General features: G+C 52.3%; 1 protein-coding gene and 1 long non-coding RNA gene across 2 annotated transcripts in view; both read right to left on the bottom strand.

The window, feature by feature from the left end:
* The window catches only part of SLC15A4 (solute carrier family 15 member 4), an 85,411-nt gene that overhangs the window by 12,836 nt on the left and 53,192 nt on the right, over positions 1 to 19,383 (bottom strand). The window lies entirely within an intron of this gene.
* LOC123588516 lies at positions 7,287 to 12,686 on the bottom strand. The gene is made up of 2 exons (XR_006707892.1): positions 8,134 to 12,686; positions 7,287 to 7,513 (listed from the first exon to the last, which is right to left on the bottom strand). It is a non-coding gene; the product is annotated as an uncharacterized LOC123588516 (long non-coding RNA).

Genomic DNA, 19,383 nt, shown 5'->3' with positions numbered 1-19,383 from the left:
GAATGCAAATTGGTGCAGCCACTCTGGAAAACAGTGTGGAGCTTCCTCAAAAAATTAAAAAGAGAATTTCCCTACGACCCAGCAATTGCACTTCTGGATATTCAATCAAAGAAAATGAAATCACCATGTGAAGAGACGTCGGCACCCCCAAGTTCACTGCAGCCTTACAATGGGCAAGACGCTTAAATAATCACAACGTCCATGGACGGATAAATGAACTTTAAAAATGTGGTATGTGCATATCCTAGATTATGATTTAGCTTTTAAAAAGGAGGAACTCTGATCATTTACAACAACATGGATGGAACCGGACGGCATTCTACAAAGTGAAATAAGCCAGACGCAGAAAGACAAATCCTGTAATGATCCCACTTACATGTATAATCTAAAGTAGTCAAACTTACGGAAGCAGAGTAGAAAGGTGATTTTCAGGGGCTGGGCAGGGGAACTGGGGGTCATGGTCAAGGGGTACAAAGCGTCAGTGATACAGGATAAGATCTGGAGATCTATTCGGCATCATGCCTGTAGCGAACAATATTGAAAATAAGTTTTTCTTTTTCTTTTAAGTTTATTTATTTTGAGAGAGAGAGAGAGAGACAGACAGAGAGAGAGAGAGAGAGAGAGGGAGGAAGGGGCAGAGAGAGAAGGAGGGAGAGAATCCCAAGCAGGCTCCACGCTGTCAGCACAGAGCCCGACTCGGGGGCTTGATCTCACAATCTGTGAGATCATGACCTGAGCTGAAATCCAGTTGGACACTTAACTGACTCAGCCACCCAGGTGCCTGAAAATAAAATTTTCTAAGAGAGGACATCTGGTGTTAAGTGTTTTTGCCACAAAAAGTAATACCAGTAGCAATGGGGGTGGGAGGAAAGTTTGGGACGTGATGAATGTGTCCAGGACCTCGATGGTGATGCTGATTTCACAGGTGTATCCTTACCTCCAAACTCATCAACTTTGTGTGTGTGTGTGTGTGTGTGTGTGTGTATGTATTTTAATATAATTTATTGCCAAGTTAGCTAACATAACAGTGTGTACAACGTGCTCTGGGTTTTGGGAGTAGATTCCCATGGCTCATCGCTTACATACAACACCCAGTGCTCATCCCCACAAGTGCCTTCCTCAATGCCCATCCCCCATTTTCCCCACACCCCTTACCCCACTATCAACCCTCAGTTTGTTCTCTGTATTTAAGAGTCTCTTATGGTTTGCCCCCCTCCCTCTCTTTTTGTAACTATTTTTCCCCTTCCCCTCCCCCATGGTCTTCTGTTAAGTTTCTCAAGCTCCACATGTAAGTGAAAACTTGTATATGTTAATTATTTACAGCTTTTTACATGTTAATCATGTCTCAATAAAGTGAGTTTTAAAAGGGGGGCGGGTGCCTGGATGGCTCATTCGGTTGAGCGTCCAACTTCGGCTCAGGTCATGATCTCACAGTTCGGTGGGTTCGTGCCCCACATCGGGCTCTGTGCTGACGGCTCAGAGCCTGGAGCCTGTTTCACATTCTGTGTCTCCCTCTCTCTCTGCCCCTCCCTTGCTTGTGCGCTCTCACTCTCAAAAAAAAAATAATAATTAAAAAAATAATAAAGGAGGGAATGAAAACGGGCATCACACAGAAACTCGCACATGAATATCAGCACCACTCACAACAGCCAAAAGGTGGAAACAACCCAAATGTGTGGGTGCACAGATGAACAAAACGCAGTATAACCACACGGTGGGTTATTACTCGGCCATAAAAAGGAATCCGATTCTGAAAATTCCTACAAATATGTGCGTGAGCCTTGAAAACGTGCTAACTGAAAGACGCCAGACGCTAAGGGACCCACCCCGTACAAGTCCATCGATGTGAAATTTCCACAAGAGGTAAAAACCACCGAGACAGAAAGTGAGTCGTTAGTGCTTGAGGCTAAGGAGACTAGGAAAAAGAGGACTAAAGAACATGGGGTGTCCTCTGGGGGGACGACGAGCTTGGTTCAAAATTGACGGCATTTTGCTTGCACATCTCTGGGGCTACGCCGAAAGCTGCTGAAGGGTCCACTTGAAAATCCAGACCAGGGGCGCCTGGGTGGCGCAGTCGGTTAAGCGTCCGACTTCGGCCAGGTCACGATCTCGCGGTCCGTGAGTTCGAGCCCCGCGTCGGGCTCTGGGCTGATGGCTCAGAGCCTGGAGCCTGTTTCCGATTCTGTGTCTCCCTCTCTCTCTGCCCCTCCCCCGTTCGTGCTCTGTCTCTCTCTGTCCCAAAAAAAAAATAAACGTTGAAAAAAAAAATTAAAAAAAAAAAAAAAATCCAGACCAGCCGGACCTGCTCGGCTTTTCCTAGCTGGGTGGCCATCTGCAAAGTGACTTCTGTCCTCGGTTTGCTCAGCTGCAAAATGGGAGCGAAGCCCACCTCCCGCATCCCTGGGGAGACTTTCTCACCTAACGCAGGCGAGGGAGCCCAGTGCTTGCTCTTTGGAAGTGCCCCACAGAGAGCGATATTACAGGCAGGTGTCCTGATGAACTCGTGTGTTCTTTTTTACTGTGCTGAGCTGGATTGGCAGCCTCCAGCGGAGGCCTGGGCCGTGCAGGCCTGTACGTGCCTTTGAGGATCTGAGTTCAACAGTTTCTGTCCTTTCGACTGTGTTCTTGGGAGGAAAGACTGGGGGAGACAACGAGGAGGGATCTGTTAGACAAGGGTGCCTGGCTGGCAGGACTGGCGTGTCAAGCGTGTGTCTGCGGTCCTCGCTTTGCCGGGAGGCTACGAAAGGAAATTTGGCTCTTTGCTAATGTTCCCATTTTAGCAAACGATCAAACTCGGCAGTCCCCCGAGAGGAGGAAAATCCACCTCGGTTCAGCACGCCCCCGGCCCAAACTGTATATTCTGAATCGTGTGATCAGTCAAGAGAAGCTTCTCCATCAGAATGAAGAAACCACACTCTTTTGGAAACGGCTGAAAATCTGCTTTTCCCATCAATATCACCGCTGATATTATTTTTCCTTTCCGGGGTTCTGAAAACAGTTAATCTGACAATAGACTCGGTGAATTTTCTATGAGCTGACTGCGTTCAAATGGACGGACGGCCCGTTACTATTGGCAAAACGCCATCATGCTCTGGCCATGGTCCCACCTGGGGACCTAGGAAGAAAGCTTTGTGGTTTATACAGAGCAAAGCTCGTCGCTGAACTGGTGTGATGGGCAGAGGCTGTCATGTTCCGTGGGAAAAAAGGATCGAAGAATGCCATCTAAGTGATCCATCTGTGAAGAGTGGTCCCCAAGAGCAGGGAGCCCAGACCAGTAGCTTTAGTGGTGGGCAAATGACAGTGTTAGGAAGTCCTTACATCTGGGCACAGCCGGTGGTCTCACTTCAGAGGGCCCTGCTCTGCACGCTGTTATAGACTCACATCCCTCCTGGGGAAAGGGGCTGTTAGGGGCTGACCTGTGTCCCCCAAAACTCATGCTGATGTTCTCACTCCGTGACTGTATTTGGACATAAGGGCTTTACAAAGGTGATTAAGTTAAAATGAGGCTCTTGGAGGGGGGCCCTAATCCGACCTGACTGGTGGCCTTATGAGGAGAGGAAATGTGGACACACGGGGACACCAGGGGTGGGCACGTACAAAGAGGTGGCCCCCTGAGAAGGAGGCCATCTGAAGCCAAGGAGAGGGGCCTCAGAAGAAACACCCGCCAGCCCCCTGACCTTGGACTTCCAGCCCCAGAACTCTGAGAAAATGAATTTCTTTGATTGGATCTGCCCAGTTGGGGACTTTGTTACAGCAGCCTAGGAAATCAGGACAGAGGCCAATGGGATGTGCCCACCAGGAGTTCTGGGCCTCCTTTCTGACCGTACTCCAGGTATCTGGACCCCATAATGTCCCGCACAACGGCCCCAGGCCCACTTCTAGGCCAGCAAGAGCCCCTACCGTGAGGCTGACCTTCTAAGGGGGGACCATGAGGCCTGTGTGCCCAGCCCTGGCCCAGAGAGGTGCCTGGGGCAGCTGGTATCAGGGATCTGAGCAAGGCCTGCTTCTGTAGGACAGGTGTCCCCGTGCATGCAAGTGTGGGAGAAAGACGTGGGGAGGGAGGACCTGGGGCCAGGCATCAGAAGCTGCTTTCCCTGTCCTGGGGAAACTCCAGAACTCTATGCACCTCCAAGGGGTCAACGGGTTTTCAAGTCAAGCCCAGCCGTCTGGGCTGATGTGGAGGCACAGAGTCAAAGCCAAGGGGTAGAAGGCATTTCGTTGCAGAGGCAGCCCGATTGGTAGCTTTTATGCATTTGCACACGGCACGTGGGCCTCCATTCATGCTCTTAGTTTGGGGTGTCACGAATGCTGGGGATGAGGCCAATTAGCATCCAGCCGATACGGGCCTTTGGACAGCCACATTCCATCTCTCTGATCCTGACGGGGAGCGGGGACGAAAGACGGTCCGCGGACCCTCTCAAGCTGCCTTTTCCAGCCTCTTTGATAGAAACATCGGCCGATCGTACCCCGTTCTGAGGGGCTACGGATGGCGCTTGCTGAAGGCACGTTTGGAAACGCGTGAACTGCAGACGACTGAGTCTGGAGCACAGCACAGAAGTAGGGTTTCGGTCCGGGTGGTGGGTCTAATTCTAAAGAGCGAGCCTCCAGTCTGTGGTGTCTGCGGTTAGCTCTGGCAAAGCGGGGTTACCATGGAAACCCCTTTCAGGCTCTGTGGCCCAGACTCCCAGTTCTTGTCATCCGCGACGTCCACGTTTTTATTTTGTAAAAAATTTTAATGTGTGCTAATTATTCTGAAGCTGCTCCTTCCGTAACCAAAGCTCCAACCCCCCCCCCCGCCCCCGCCGGCCCCACCTGAAATGTCAAGTTCAACGTGAGATTGGGGCTTTCCTTTGGAGCAAGTTCATGGCCATGTTCATAGACGTGTCCCCCTCCCCCAACGGAGGGTCGACACTCTCCTTCTTCCTCTTCCTCTGGGAACGAGAAAACGAGCTGCGTGTCGTCCAGCAGGCGCCCGGAGGAAGGCGGCCACGTCTGTGGGTTTCATCAGGGGTTTTCTTCTGTGAAAGGCGGAAGAGATTACAAGCGGAGTCTTTGTTTCAGCGGGACGTGAATTGCACAGAAGCCCGGAAAAACGATCGAATCTGTTCGCTCAGAAGTGCAGGCTTCGGGACCATAGACTGATAATTCCGTTTTGCAAGAATCCTGGAACAGAAAGACTGGAAACGATGATATTTTTCCCCCCTTAGAAGCACCAACTCGAAGGCAAATATTAAACCTTGGGGAATTTGCAATGTTAAACATTCCCAAGCCTTGCAGAGCCCCTCAGGCCATACCCCCAAGTGTGGAAAACCAGCTTTTGAAAGAGAGGAGTCTGGGCTTGAAAAATGAAGCCTAATTTGGCTCTGAAGCAGCCTTGGACCTGGAACAGCAAAGCCCAGGCTCAGCTCCAGTTATGGCTGCACGTCGATGCTGTTACGCAGTGTCGGTGCCTGATTCGTTCATTGTGGCCCCGAAGGGAGCACTGTGCTGGCCCCAGCAGAGAGCTGGAAAGCCAGCTCGAAGGGGAAACAGGTAAAAACAACAGAATCTGAAAACGTGAGAGGAAAACAGGACAGGGTACCCGGTGGCTCAGTAGTTAAGCATCCGACTTGGGCTCAGGTCATGATTTCACGGTTCGTGAGCTCGAGCCCCGCTTCGGGTAAAACGTGAGCCCCACTTCAGGTGATCCTCACTCCTCCCTCTCTCTCTCTCTCCCTCTCTCTCTCTCTCGCTCTCTCTTTCCCTCCCCCTCTCTCTACCCTTCCTGGGATTCTCTCTCTGCCCCTCACTCATTTGCACACACACTCTCTCTCTCTCTCTCTCTCAACAACAACAACAAAAAGCCATTTGCAATGACGTGGATGGACCTAGAATATGTTATGCTAAGCGCAGTAAGTCAGTCTGAGAAAGACAAATACCATATGACTTTACTCATATGTGGGGTTTAAGAAACAAAACAGATGAACGCAGGGGAGGGGAAGGTAAGAGAAGAGAGGGAAAGAAACCACAAGAGACTCTTAACTATGGAGAACAACTGGGGAGGGTTGGTAGATGGAGGTGGATGGGGGATGGGCATTAAGAAGGGCACTTGTGATGAGCACTGGGTGTCGTATGTAAGTGATGAGTCACTGAATTCTACTTTTGAAACCCATATTTCACTGTATGATAACTAACTAAAATTTAAAGAAAAAAAGAATGTTGGGGAATACAGAGTGAAAAAAAAAAAAAAGACAGGGAGAGAAGGGAGGGGAAAGAGAGAATGAGAACTCTTACATGATTTCTGTAGAAGGCACACTCCTCTGGCTCCAAGCAGTAAGAAATCTAACTCAAAACTGTGTAAGGAAAAAAGGGACGGGTGTGGAGAGCTGACATTAAAAGTCCAGGAGGCTTTCAGGCAAAGCTGGATCCAGGTGCTCCTATGAGGTCCTCGGGGATTGTCACTTCTGTGCTCTCAGTTCTGCCCTTCTCTGAGTTAACTGCATGCCCAGGCAGCCAGGAAGATGGCCATCAGGAGCATCAGTCTTGCGTGGTGACTTCTCGGTGTCTCTAGTGAAAAGAACCATTCTTTTCGCCAACCGTTGACACGAAATACTCAGAATTGGATCTCTTTAGACCATTGCATTACATGGCTCTTTATCAAGCCACCATTGTGTCTACAGGCATTAGGCGCTCTGGTTGCTTGGGTCCAATGCCTACCTCCAGAGTCAAGGAAAACTCCAGAGACTGAAAGCAGTCTCACTGCACCCCCAAATTGTATGGTTTTGTTACCCAAAGAAGGGGGTTGGGTGCAGGACCGAGAAGAGACAAGGCCGCACGGCTTCACCAAACGACTCAGCACTCAGAGAATCAGATGCGAGGACGGTGCTTCCCCATGAGCCCCGGCTGGTTCACGAAGGACTCTGCTCTCTTCCTCCCTGCCCAACCATCATGTGGAGGGCAGACGTGTGCACCTCACCCCTTCCGGCACTGGAACGCCACACACAGGCGCTAACAAAGAGCCGTGGATCTGAGAAAGGATCCAGGGGTTGCCGAACACAACTGAGTGTTTACTTTGTCGTTTCTTCTTGCCCTGGTGCCTACTTGTGTGGTTTTGACATCTTGTCTTTAAGAAAACTGCACATCTCTCTTTTCACTTCCCTTCTCTCGCCCCCACCCCGTAAGCTAGCCAAGGTGCTTGGAAAAGATAACAAGATCTGGGATATTATATAAACATACGGGATTTTTAGGCGGACAGCTCTGGGATGCTGTCAGGCCGGTCAAGTGGACTCACCCAGGGCTGCGTGGAACCACCTTCATCAGAGCAAATAACTTCTCCGAACAGAAAGTAAATCAATAGCACTTGAAGGCTGGCTTTTCCTGGTTCAGAGGCAGAAAATGTTAACGACGTTCTCCTCTCCGAGCCCCCTTTACGCCTCTGAAGTCATCGGTGTAGAAAAGTTAGTGGAGGAAATGGTGCATTTTGGAGAGTCCAGGGAGGTGAGCGTCGTTGGGAAGATGTTTTCATTCACTGAACCTGCAGGACGTTGAGACACGTTTCGTACTGTGTTTGCATCAAAATGGTATACGATTTGGCTGACTTTAGTATTCCTTTGCTGAATTTACACCACACACACACACACACACACACACGTGTAAACCCCAGGGTCCCAGATAGCTCAGCCCCTGTAGTGCCACACGACAGCCAACAAACAGGAGAGAACAGCCCAGCGGCCAGAAATCATGTTTTAAGAACACCTTTCATGAAGATCAAGTTTCTTAGTCATAATTATCAGAAGCTGACTCTAATGACTGAGCTCAAAAAGGCTCCTTTCGAGGCCGTTGGGAGCTCACAGAATCTCTGCCAGGACTGGAGAACAAATATGGAAGCTAAGTTTCCAGGAACCACGTCCGGCATCCCACAGGAGACGCAGCCAGCTGTAGCAACCGGCTCTGTTGTTGCTGGGGGCCCCAGAGAAGGTCCCCGGAGCAGGTGCGAGCGTCGGCTCCCCTCGGTGAGTCCACGTCTGCCCCAGGAACTTGCCCTACATCGCCAAGAGAAGGGCCTCTCCCAACACCAACCGCTAACCCTGGCTTCATGCCACCAGGGCAGATGAACGTGGCCGCTGTGAGGCCAAGTTTCCTCTCGTTGCTCACCTTGGAACTCAAGTCACATCCAGGGGAATCTCACTGAGTCGGATGGGGCCTCTGCTGTGTTGGGAGAGGCACTGCCCGGGTCCTGGAGCATCTCTGCATGTCCTCGCTTATCGTGCCAATTATCTGCCAGTTATCGTGCCCGATTATCGTGCCAATACTGAGCAGTCTCAGTAGCTAACCATGTAGGCAACAGAGAAGGTCAGGCGCCCATGGAGGGACTGTTTGCTGCCCCCCCCCCCCCCGCAGGCTCTGGGTCCTGGCCGCTGTGCTTCCTGGTGGTGGTGCCTCCCAGTGTGTGTGTACCCAGCAGCCTCACGGGGCCTGGTGCAGGGGGTGGGGCACGCTGACCCTGATGCTGGCGTGGGCTCCGGTATCGTGAGTGCTACACGCTCTGCTCCCTCGGGTCTGGCTGTCTACTTCAGCAGCCCTGTAACTGCACCAACCCGAGCCGCTCGCCTGCCCCGTCATCCGCTCGAGTCCCGGTGCTGCCTGCCCTCCCGAGAGGCTGCAGTTCCTCCCCGAGAAGCGGCATCCTTGCAACAAGACGGGAGGTGGAGGGCGTTGGGGACTTGCCATCTGCCTTCTTAAATGGGAACGTGAGGCTCCCGTTGGGAGGATGTCCCCGAGATGGGCCGACGAGCAACATCCTCGTCCGAGACTTGGGGACGTGAGAATCTGTTGCCTTCGCAGCAAAAGGCGATTTGCAGATGGGAGCGAGGCCCTTCAGGTGAAGAGATTATCCTGGATTATCCTGGGGGCCAAGGAACACCAGCTGCCTGGGGAGGCCGGAAAAGCCAAGAGGAGGATCCTACCTGGGGCCTCTCGAAGGAACGTGACTTTCAGACTTCTGGCCTACAGAGCTGTAATATAATGAGTGTGCGTTGTTTTAAGCCACTTGCACATTTGTGGTGATTCGTTACAGCAGCGATGAGAAACTAACACATTCCCTAAATGGGAAAAGACTGTTCCAAGGACAATGAGGGCAAAATAAATGAATGTAGGAAGGAGGGACACAGGGCAATGCTGTGCAGGGTCTGAGGGGGGCAGGACGGGGGAGTGACTCAGGACAAGGCAAGAGCAGACCCAGGCAGCGAGGGCTCGGTCCTGGGCTCCCTTCTCTTTTCCACGACTGTGCTCTCCTGCTTGGGGAGCTCATCTGTGCCTCAAATTGATGAACACGGGTCTGTCTGGGCCGCGGCCCTGTCCCGAGCCCCAGGACCCTATGACCTCCACATCTCCACACTGCTTTCCATCATTCTGATGACACACGGGGGCCGGGCTGGAAACAGTGGGATTCTCACGAAATGGAAGATGAGAGGTGTGAACAACAAAGCTTCTTTATTCAGAGGATGGGGGAGAGCAGTCATCTGAAATGTTTGAAACGTATTTTGCCTTTGCGTCATGAAATGGAGAAATGCGATTTAAAAAACAAAGGACTGCTCCGTGGATGTTGTTACTAGTCTGGGTTCTCCAGGGAAACAGAGCCAACAGGATAAACGGAGAGAGATAAGAGTTGTGTTACGGGAGCTGGCGCAGGTGATAACGGATCCTGAGAGGCCCCGAGATCTCCCGCCTGTGGCTGGGGGCCAGGGGGAGCCGGACGTGTGATGTCGTGTGACGAGGAGGCCAGAGAGCCAGGAGGCGGGTGTGGGAGCCCCTCCCTGACGGCTGGGGCCTGAGACTCAGCTCACGCAGAGAGGGAATTGACAGTCGCTCTGTTTTTTGTTTTACCCAGGCCACCAGGGGGCCACATGGCACCTGCCCGCATGGTGGGCAGTGATCTTCCTGGTCTTACAGGGTCAAGGGCTGATCTCTTCCAGAGACACCCAGAAATCACACTCACCCGCTGTCTGGGAGCCCTTCAGTAGTTCTGCCCACTGACACATAAAGCTACTGTTTGACACACTTTCCGGAACTCGGTGTGAAGACAGCGGCTGCCTGGCACGCAATGATGGAAGGTTCCGGAACTCAGCTGGCCCGCCTCCATCGGGGCTCCACAGCCCTCGGGGTCACATTAAGAGCACTCAGAATTTGGGTTGTAAGTAATGTGGGTTGGAGTAGGGCAACATTAAAATACTAATAAAATCTAAATGACCAGCCACATTATAAATAACACGAATCCCCTCCATCAAAAACATATCAAGAGTCCCACCCATCTGAATCAGTCGAACAAAGTCCACTGTGACAAGTGTGCTGTCTATTGACAGATTCTGGTGCCACGTCTTAGCGGGGAGGCAGACGGAGCCCCCCCCCAGCATTGCCAGGAGGAGCCCCTCTGTCGGTCGGCCTGGGCTCCACATCCGAGCGTCCTGGCCGAGCGCCTGTGAGGTTCAGAACACATCACACGCCTGCAGCTCTCGGTCCATCTACAAGTCCCCTGCCCTTTGTCCCCCGCATGGAGGTTGGTCCTGAGTGGGATTCTGTTCACCCAAATGCCAGGCGACCATCTTTCTCCTTTGTGACACATCCTTTTGCCCTGGCCCCTGGCAGCCTTGTTGGAGGCATGAGTCACGTGTGCCCCTTACAAGTCCGTTGGGCAAGTCACGGCACAGGTGAGGCATCAGTGCTGGAACGCCAAATGGGTCTCCAGAGATCTGACAATTATCACTCTCCCCCACGTGTCTATCCCTCAACAGATGAACATTCTCCGACCTTCACAGTTCTGCGGAGAGCTGGGAGGAGTCCCGATGTTCCGACAGGCGACACCAGCCCCCGGGGCCCCGATGTTGGTTCAGACACGATTACGTCTTGTGACAAGGGTTTTATCCAGGTAATTTGCAGCTGGATTGCTTCCTCTTCCCCCGCTTGATAGAGCGATGCCAATAAAGCCTCGTTCCATCACACGGGAGAGAATGGAGATGGAGGCCGCGGAAACAGCTCGCAGGCTCGGCCCCCCAGTGCCAACAGAGAGCTTCGAAAATGAAGGACGTTTGTTTTTCTTTAAATGAAAGACTCTGTCAAGGTTTACGGTGAGGCAGGTCCAAATAACCTTGTCACTCGTCCCCACCGGGGGCCGGGGCATTAAGGCAAGTGTGCAGGTGGGTCTGGAAAAGCCCCGTGCCCGTCACCCCATTAGCGCCCTCCTCCCCGGGGAGCGGGGGGTGGAGGGAGAAAGGAGGACAGCGGGGGGAACACTCTGCACCCGAGGCAAAACAACTCTCATTACCAGGTAAGATTTCCCTCCCCCTCCCCTGTCAATTTGTCAATGTTGCCAGAAGCGAAGGAAGGAAGGTTTCGTTGTCGTTACTCAACCACGGCAAGAGCGTTGCTTTGGAACCACAATGCGTGAGGCTTGGGGAGGAGGCAACGGGCACCTGGGTTTGGAGGAACCGGCAGTGGTGGCCCCCGGAGGTGGCCCTCACTCGGCCGCCACGTGACAGGGGCACCCTGAGACACGCCCGGGTGCGGACCAGCTTGTAACGCAGAGCCTGTTCAGGCTCTTTCAACAGCCCTTCACCGTGTTTCTTGATCTCCCCCTTAACCCACGCGTTCTTTCCAGGGGCGTTCTGCGTGCACAGCTCAGTCCTAGGCAGCGGAGAGGCCGCGGTTCATGAGCGTAAGCAAACTCCCTGAGGTCACAGATCTTACATTTTACTGGAGAAAGAGAGTTCGTAAGGAAGCAGATAAGGAGGCCTTTTAATGAAAAGTCAGGACGCTACGGTAACAATGCGGATGAACCTTGAAAACGTTGTGCCAACGGAAAGAAGCCGGTCACCAAAGGCCACATACTGAAGGATTCCATTTATAGGAAATGTCCAGGAGAAGCAAACCCATAGAGACACAGCGTAGACGAGTGGACGCCAGAGGATGGGGAGGGGGTTTTGGGGTGGGGGCAGGGCCACTGCTAGCGGATGCCAAGCTTCTTCCTTCGATGATGAAATGTTCTAAAATCAACCGCACGGATGGAAGTGCCACTCTGTGGATAAATGCCACCGACTCGTACACTTTGACAAGGGGACTCGCAGTTAAGTGTGAACGATCTCTCAATAGAGCCTTGTTAAAGGAAAATTATCATGGCGGCCGTATGTCATTGTTGAGTAACGTTGCCCCAAGAAGATGCAACTTAATGACTGCTTGTTATGGATCCCGAGTTTATGCATCAGCCGGGGGTTTGGCTGGTCTTGATGGCTCGTGGGTCCGTGGTCAGCTGGAGAGGTGGCTGAGGGCCGGCGATCTGGGACGGCCTCACTCACACGTTGGCTGATTAGCTCGCTGTGGGCCGGGGCAAGGGGGCGACCGGACCATGCGCCATCTTCCACCAGGCTGGGCTGTAATTGCTCATGATGCACCCGTGCCGCGTCTGAGGCTGCTGGAGGCCTTGGACCGGACACAGCCTCCCCTCTGGGCCAAGACACGGTACAAAAAGAGCACTGAATCAAAAGCGTAGACTCGCTTTTAACGGTCCTGCCAAGACAGAATTCATACGCCGTCCAGTTCGCTCGTTAAAGTGCACGTTCCAACGGCTTCTAGTACGTCCACTGTTACCCTCCCACCACGACAGCCCATTTTAGCACATCCTTATTACTCCCGAAAGAAACACTTCACCCCTCTGCCTCCCCCCGCCCCCCGCAACCCCCCGGCATCCTCTAATCCCCGTTCTGTCTCTGTGGATTTACTTATCTGGGCACATCACACAGGCGGAGTCCAGCCGTATGTGGCCTTGTGTGCGGGCTTCTCTCACTTGGCGCCCTGTTTCCAAGATTGTTTTGTGTTCTAGCGCACGTCAGTGCCTCGTCCTTTTCATCGCTCGGCAACAACCCGCTGAGGGGGTATCCACGTTTGAGAGGTGCAGACCCCCCTCCGGATGGAGGAGGGGCAAACTCACGTTGCGAGGGGCATGGATACCGGATGGCAGAGAACTGAGGCCACTGTTGGGAACAGTCTACCCAGGAGCACAGACCCGGGCGCATAGTTTGGAGAGCGATTGAGCAGCGTCTGGCGAAGCACGTGTTCCCTTGGTGGCGGACGTCTGGTCCCCTGTCAGCAGGTATCCCTGCTTTTTGCTACACCGACTTTGTACAAGTGATGCTGTGCCCAGTCTCGGGATGAGTCACGACTGTTCTGGGCTCACCCCAGCAATCCTGTTCCTTGTGCCAAAAACTCATCCAGGCTGAGGGTGGGAGGGGGACACGGGACACAGCTCTGGGCAATGACGATTAAGGGGAGTCTTCTGGGCGTCTCAGGAAGTTTCTTCCTTCCTAAGCACCGAGCTGCACACGACTTCTCTGCCTATTTCCCAACGGGCTTTTAAGGCTCATGGTGACCTTGCGTGATTTTTGCCTCATGTGCCATCTACAGAATTCCCATCGTGCGTCCTGGGATGAACACTGCGCCCACCTCCCGCCTAAATTCTTGTGCACCTGGAACCTCAGAACGTAGTTTTTTGGAAACAGGATCTAATCTCATCGAGATGAGGCCACGCTGGATGGGGAGGGTGGGTCACTCACCCAGTGACTGATGTCCTGGTAAGAGGAAGATTCAGACACAGGAGGACAGCATGTGGCTATGGGAGCAGGGGTGCAGTGATGTGTCCATGGCCCAAGAGATGGACGCAAACCCTGCTGTCACCTGGGTTTTGGATGTGTTGCCTCCAGAAGTGCCGCTCCACTGTGGCCCTGGGAACTAACACCCTGTGCTATTCCATTATTCTTTTCTTTTTTTTTTTTTTTTTCAACGTTTATTTATTTTTGGGACAGAGAGAGACAAAGCATGAACGGGGGAGGGGCAGAGAGAGAGGGAGACACAGAATCGGAAACAGGCTCCAGGCTCCGAGCCATCAGCCCAGAGCCTGACGCGGGGCTCGAACCCACGGACCACGAGATCGTGACCTGGCCGAAGTCGGACTCTTAACTGACTGCGCCACCCAGGCGCCCCTCCATTATTATTTTCAAAAATAGACTTCTCACAACGCACCACAGAGAAAGGACATGGCCCCCCAGAACCTGCCCAGGTACCGGGGGTGCAAGAGACAATGGCCGGGGAGGAGGACTCCTCTGCCGTGCAGGCCTCCCCCATCCAGCCTCAGCTCCCATCACAGGACAGCATGTCTCTTTGCCCGCGGCGCGTGACCTTCAGCGCGCTAACCACAGGACAGCCGCCAGCACGCTCCACTGTCCTCACAGAGACGGGCCTTTTTATCGTAGGCAAGAAAATATACGGTTTCTCATTTTAAAGGATTATGGGCCATTGATGCCCACTTTCCATATGTTAGAAGCATATAAAAATTTTTGAGCAATGAAAGTGAGTAACTGGAGGTCCGCATACGATAAAGTAATTTTATTTTTTATTATAAGGCAGTTTGGTTTGAGATGACAAAAAGATGTTGTTAATATTTCAAAGGGATGGGTTTTGTCCCGCTGGTCAAGGACAACGAAGGACTTGTCAGGTCTCTGCGAGGTCATTTAATTACCTACAAGTGAGGCTTTGAAGCGACTCTCCCACCAAGAACGAGGAAGAGCTTAGATATCCCAGAAAATGAGAGTTTGCTGAGGTTTTGTCCCCAAGGGTGCAACTCAGTTGATCTGTGCACACACACACACACATACACCCACAAACCTCACGGTCATGGTCCCTACACACGTGGACATACACGTGCACATACACGCACAGACACACACATGAACTCACGTGCACACAGATACATATACACACACGTAAGCACACACAAAGAGACAGACACATAAAACTCACACTTGTGGCCCCACGCATAATACACACAACGCATATATGGACAGAGAATCACACGTGTGTGTATACAGACACGTGTGGACACACGCGGGCCCACGTGGACACATAGGCACACACACAGACGTGCACACGTGCTTTCCGTAGCTGACCACATGTTCCCAGATGTCACTGACAACAGATCCCTGTAGTCTGTCGTCAGGTGGCATTGCACCGGGGGTCTGTCATGGAGAACCGTGACTTCCAGCACTGGGTCCCTACCTCCCACGTGGATTGTGTTAGACATCCTTTAAAGGAGACCATCACATGAGATCAAAGACCTAGATCCTGACAAATAACATGAATTCTGCTGCCTCCCTGCCTTCCTTGCGGACTGTTGCAGGCCAGGGACCCTGAGCTCGCCACTGTCATCCGTGAGAACAGAGGGATCAGGACGGCAGTGGTTCTCACTGGTCGGCCCTCAAGGGGCCCACGCAGAAGGCACCTGTTTGTCCTCCCCACAGAGCTGTGGGTCTGGGAGACAAAGCCACCCAGCTTCATGGTGCCATTAGTGAGAGCCCGTGACCGTCCCCCGCATGCATCATTATCGCTTCCTACCATGAGAGGGCCCTCGAAACACTGCCTTCTGTTGTCGCTGAGGTGAAATTCAGGTAGAATTCATCCGTTAATGTGTACAACTTGGTGCCATTTTGTACATTCACACTGTTGTGAAACCATCACCTCCATCTAGTTCCAGAACAGTCTCATCCCCCCCAAGAAAGGAACCCTGTGCCCGTTGGCAGTCGCTCCCCATTGTCCCCTCCCCCAGCCCCTGGCCACCACTCAGTCTGCTTCTGCCCCTGTGGATTCACCTGCTCTGGACATTTCAGATCAGTGGAGTCGCACGGTGTGGCCATTTGCATCTGGCACGCTTCACTCGGCACCAGACTTTCCAGGTTTATCCATATGTGTCTGTTCCACTCCTTGTTAACGGCTGAAGACTATTCCAGGCCAGGGGCAAGTCATACTTTATCTACCAATTGATGGACACTTGGGCTGTTTTCTCCTTTTGGCTGTTGCGTATAGAGCAGTCATGAGTATTCGTGTACAAGTTTTTGTTTGAACACGTGTTTCCCATCCTCTTGGGTGTATTCCTAGGAGGGGAATGGCGGGTCATGCGGTCCTTCTCTCTCACTTCTTGAGGGATGCCAAAGTGTTTTGGTGTTTTTTGTTTTTGTTTTTGTAAATGAAATACAACACAAATCCAGAAAGTTGAAAAAACAATTAATGCAGTGTTTATTATTAAATTATAACTTACACAAGCACCGTGTTTATCGACAATTAGTAAGTTATCACCAGAGGAACACTCTTTTTTTTTTTTTTTAATTTTTTTTTTTCAACGTTTATTTTATTTTTGGGACAGAGAGAGACAGAGCATGAACGGGGGAGGGGCAGAGAGAGAGGGAGACACAGAATCGGAAACAGGCTCCAGGCTCTGAGCCGTCAGCCCAGAGCCCGACGCGGGGCTCAAACTCACGGACCGCGAGATCGTGACCTGGCTGAAGTCGGACGCTTAACCGACTGCGCCACCCAGGCGCCCTGACCAGAGGAACGCTCTCATAAGCACCACCTGTACCATCCAACCCAGAAGCCATCCAGGTGCTCCCCACCCAATTATAATTCCATCGTCTCCGTGAGTGTAGCTACTATTTTCTTATACATCATTTTTTAAATAAATTAATCTATAGGTTGACGATCCTTCCATTTTTGAACGTAAAGTTCACTCCATTTAAACTGTTGTTTAACGTTCACTGATTTTTTGAGAGACAGAGTGCGAGCAGGAGAGGGGGGGAGACACAGAATCTGAAGCAGGCTCCAGGCTCTGAGCTGTCAGCACAGAGCCCGATGTGGGGCTCGAACCCACGAACCACGAGATCATGACCTGAGCTGAAGTCAGGTGCTTAGCCCACTGAGCCACCCTTGTGCCCCTAAAGTTCATTCCATTTCACAGCCACCTAACGTGACACTGTATGGGGCAGCTACCGTTTATCAGACCAGCTCTGTAGCTGAGCGCTTGGACTGTCTTCTCTGTTCTTCTGTGACCTTCAGAGGACTCCTCAACCCCTCTCGGGTCCTTGGCATGTCTTCAAAAGAGAAGGGAGGTGATCATCCCATTTGAAATAAAGTGAGGGAAAGCATTTGGCAAACTGTAAATACAGGTTCCGGGCCTGTGCTAGACCCCGAAGTGCATTCATTGGAGCTGAATGCCCTCATTAGGATTCATGGGCCTGACCAACCCATGTGGCAAGGCGTACTGTCCCAAATAAACACCCAGCCTCCGTATCCCACCTGATCTTTTCATAAGGGGGAAGATGCTCCTTTTTCTGAAAGGTGGACTAAGTTCCCTCCTCTTGAATCTTGGGATGCCGTGACTGCTCCACCAATAGTGTATGGCAGAAGGAATGTCATGTGACTTGCAAACGTAGGTCTTAAAAAGAATGTAGTTCGTGCCTGGCACTCTCTTTGGGCAATGCTCACTCTGGAAGAAGACAACTGTTTCATTATGCTGTCAGGTAACCGAAACTGGTCCACATGGATGGACCCAATGGATGGACCCAACAGATGGACCACAGGGATGGACCCACATGGATGGACCCACAGGGATGGATGACAGGGATGGAACATATGGATGGGCCACAGGGATGGACCCACATGGATGGACCACACGGATGGACCACAGGGATGGACTCCCATGGATGGATCCACACAAAGAGACCACACAAAGATATTTCATGAAGACACCACGTGAGTGGAACACCGCCAACAGCCAGCATTAACCTTGGGCTCCTAGGTGAATGACCCTTCAGAGGACTGAAGCCCAACTGTGACGTTTCCAGCTGAGACTCCAGACCCCACGCAGCAGAGATGATGTGTCCCAGCTCCTGACCCATGAAACCTGTGAGCATCCCAATGGCTGTTCGATGCCCCTCAGTTTTGTGGTACTAAATGATGCAGCCATGGTAACGGAAACGGTCAGATCGTCCTTACAATGAAGTGTGCTCTGTGCTGTCTACACCCAGGGCTGCTCCTTGGGACTGGAGACGGGGGGGAGGGGGGAGGTGGATCCTAAGGCAGCTGCTTTCAGGGGGTACTCAGCTGAGCAAAACAAACGAGACACGTAAACATCACCTTCCAGCGTGTTGAAACTGGGTCACGGCACGCTGAGACAGTTCAAAGGAGGGAGTCCCCTCCAGCAGGGGGGTCCACATTTGGGGTTCCTCCAGGATTACCCACCTCCAAAGGGCTTCAACAACAGAAAAGTGTCTTCCTTCCTGCGACAGAAGTCCTGAGGTTGGGAAGTTCACAGGTTCTCGACTCAGATGGTCACCAGCGCCCACGAGGAACCAGGTTCTCTCTGTCTTCCCGCTGCCATTCGGAGCGTGGATCTTCCCTCAGAAATCTCGCTCCGGGGTTTCAAGATGGCAGCCACGTTTCCGGGTATCACTGAGGGACATGACAGGTGAAGGGAGGAAGGGCTCATCGCTGTGCATCTCCTTCTATTTGACTTTAGAGAGTGGGAGAGAGAGAGAGCACATGCAGGGAAGGGGCAGAGAGAGGAGAGAGAGAGAGAGAGAACCACCAGCAGGCTCAGGCTCAGCATGGAGTCTGATGTGAGGCTTGATCCCAGGACTGTAGGACAATGACCTGAGCTAAATCAAGAGTCAAACGTTCGACTGACTGAGCCATCCAGGCGTCCCTGCATCTTTTTTTAAAAAGCAGGAGCATTTTCTAACGCCTCTGACTAGTCCCACCCGACCTTCCTCTGGCTGGAATGGTTTTGTATTCTCATTCCCAGACCAATCTCTGCTGAGCAGAATGGGCCTCTCATGACTGGTTTGGGCTGGGGGGTGAGCACCGGCCCGGAAATGACAGGCTCCTTCCGCACAAGAGGCAGGCAGGTGCCTGGGTCCAGGAGGCTCTGGCAACACCCGCCGCGGACCCGTAGGAGCTGAGCCGCCACCCTAAGGGTAAGATGAGTGTTGGAGAAAACGACCTGGCAGAGCCATTCGGTGGTGGGTTCTGCTGAGCCTTTTTAAGTCTGAGAAACTCCTCACCCTTCCTCTCGGACTCGTGACCTCCGACCACTCTTGCCGCCCAGCATTTTCAGGTGTTTGTCCGTGTTCGGCATGTCGCCACTTTGGTCAGGTGTCCAGAACGTCTCCGCTGTTTAACTTAAGTACCCAAACAGTGACACTTTCTTATCTATTAGCGTCCTCAGCAGGGCCGCGGAATGTGGGAATCAGATTGAATTTCCCATCAGCCTTGAGCTTAACCTTAGCAGCGACCAAGCCCCCGGGGAGAGAAGTCGATGGAGAGGTAATTAGGGATCATGTCGTATTGGGGAAATAATTACGGGGTGGGGGGAGGACCCCAGGCTGTAGTTCTCAGAAGCTGTGGCCGGCCAGGTAATTCGTCAGCAAGCGAAGGCACTGAGGATTCCTCTGAGGCAAGGGAGAAAAGTGTTCTTGTTACGGTAATCAAGGGAATTAGATATCGGATGGCGGTGTAATTATTCGAGGAAGGAAA

The sequence above is a fragment of the Leopardus geoffroyi genome, chromosome D3 (genome assembly GCF_018350155.1).
Source record: "Leopardus geoffroyi isolate Oge1 chromosome D3, O.geoffroyi_Oge1_pat1.0, whole genome shotgun sequence".
NCBI classification, from domain to species: Eukaryota; Metazoa; Chordata; class Mammalia; order Carnivora; family Felidae; genus Leopardus; species Leopardus geoffroyi.
Note: the sequence above shows the minus strand (reverse complement) of the source record. Positions and strands in the feature narration are given on the sequence as shown.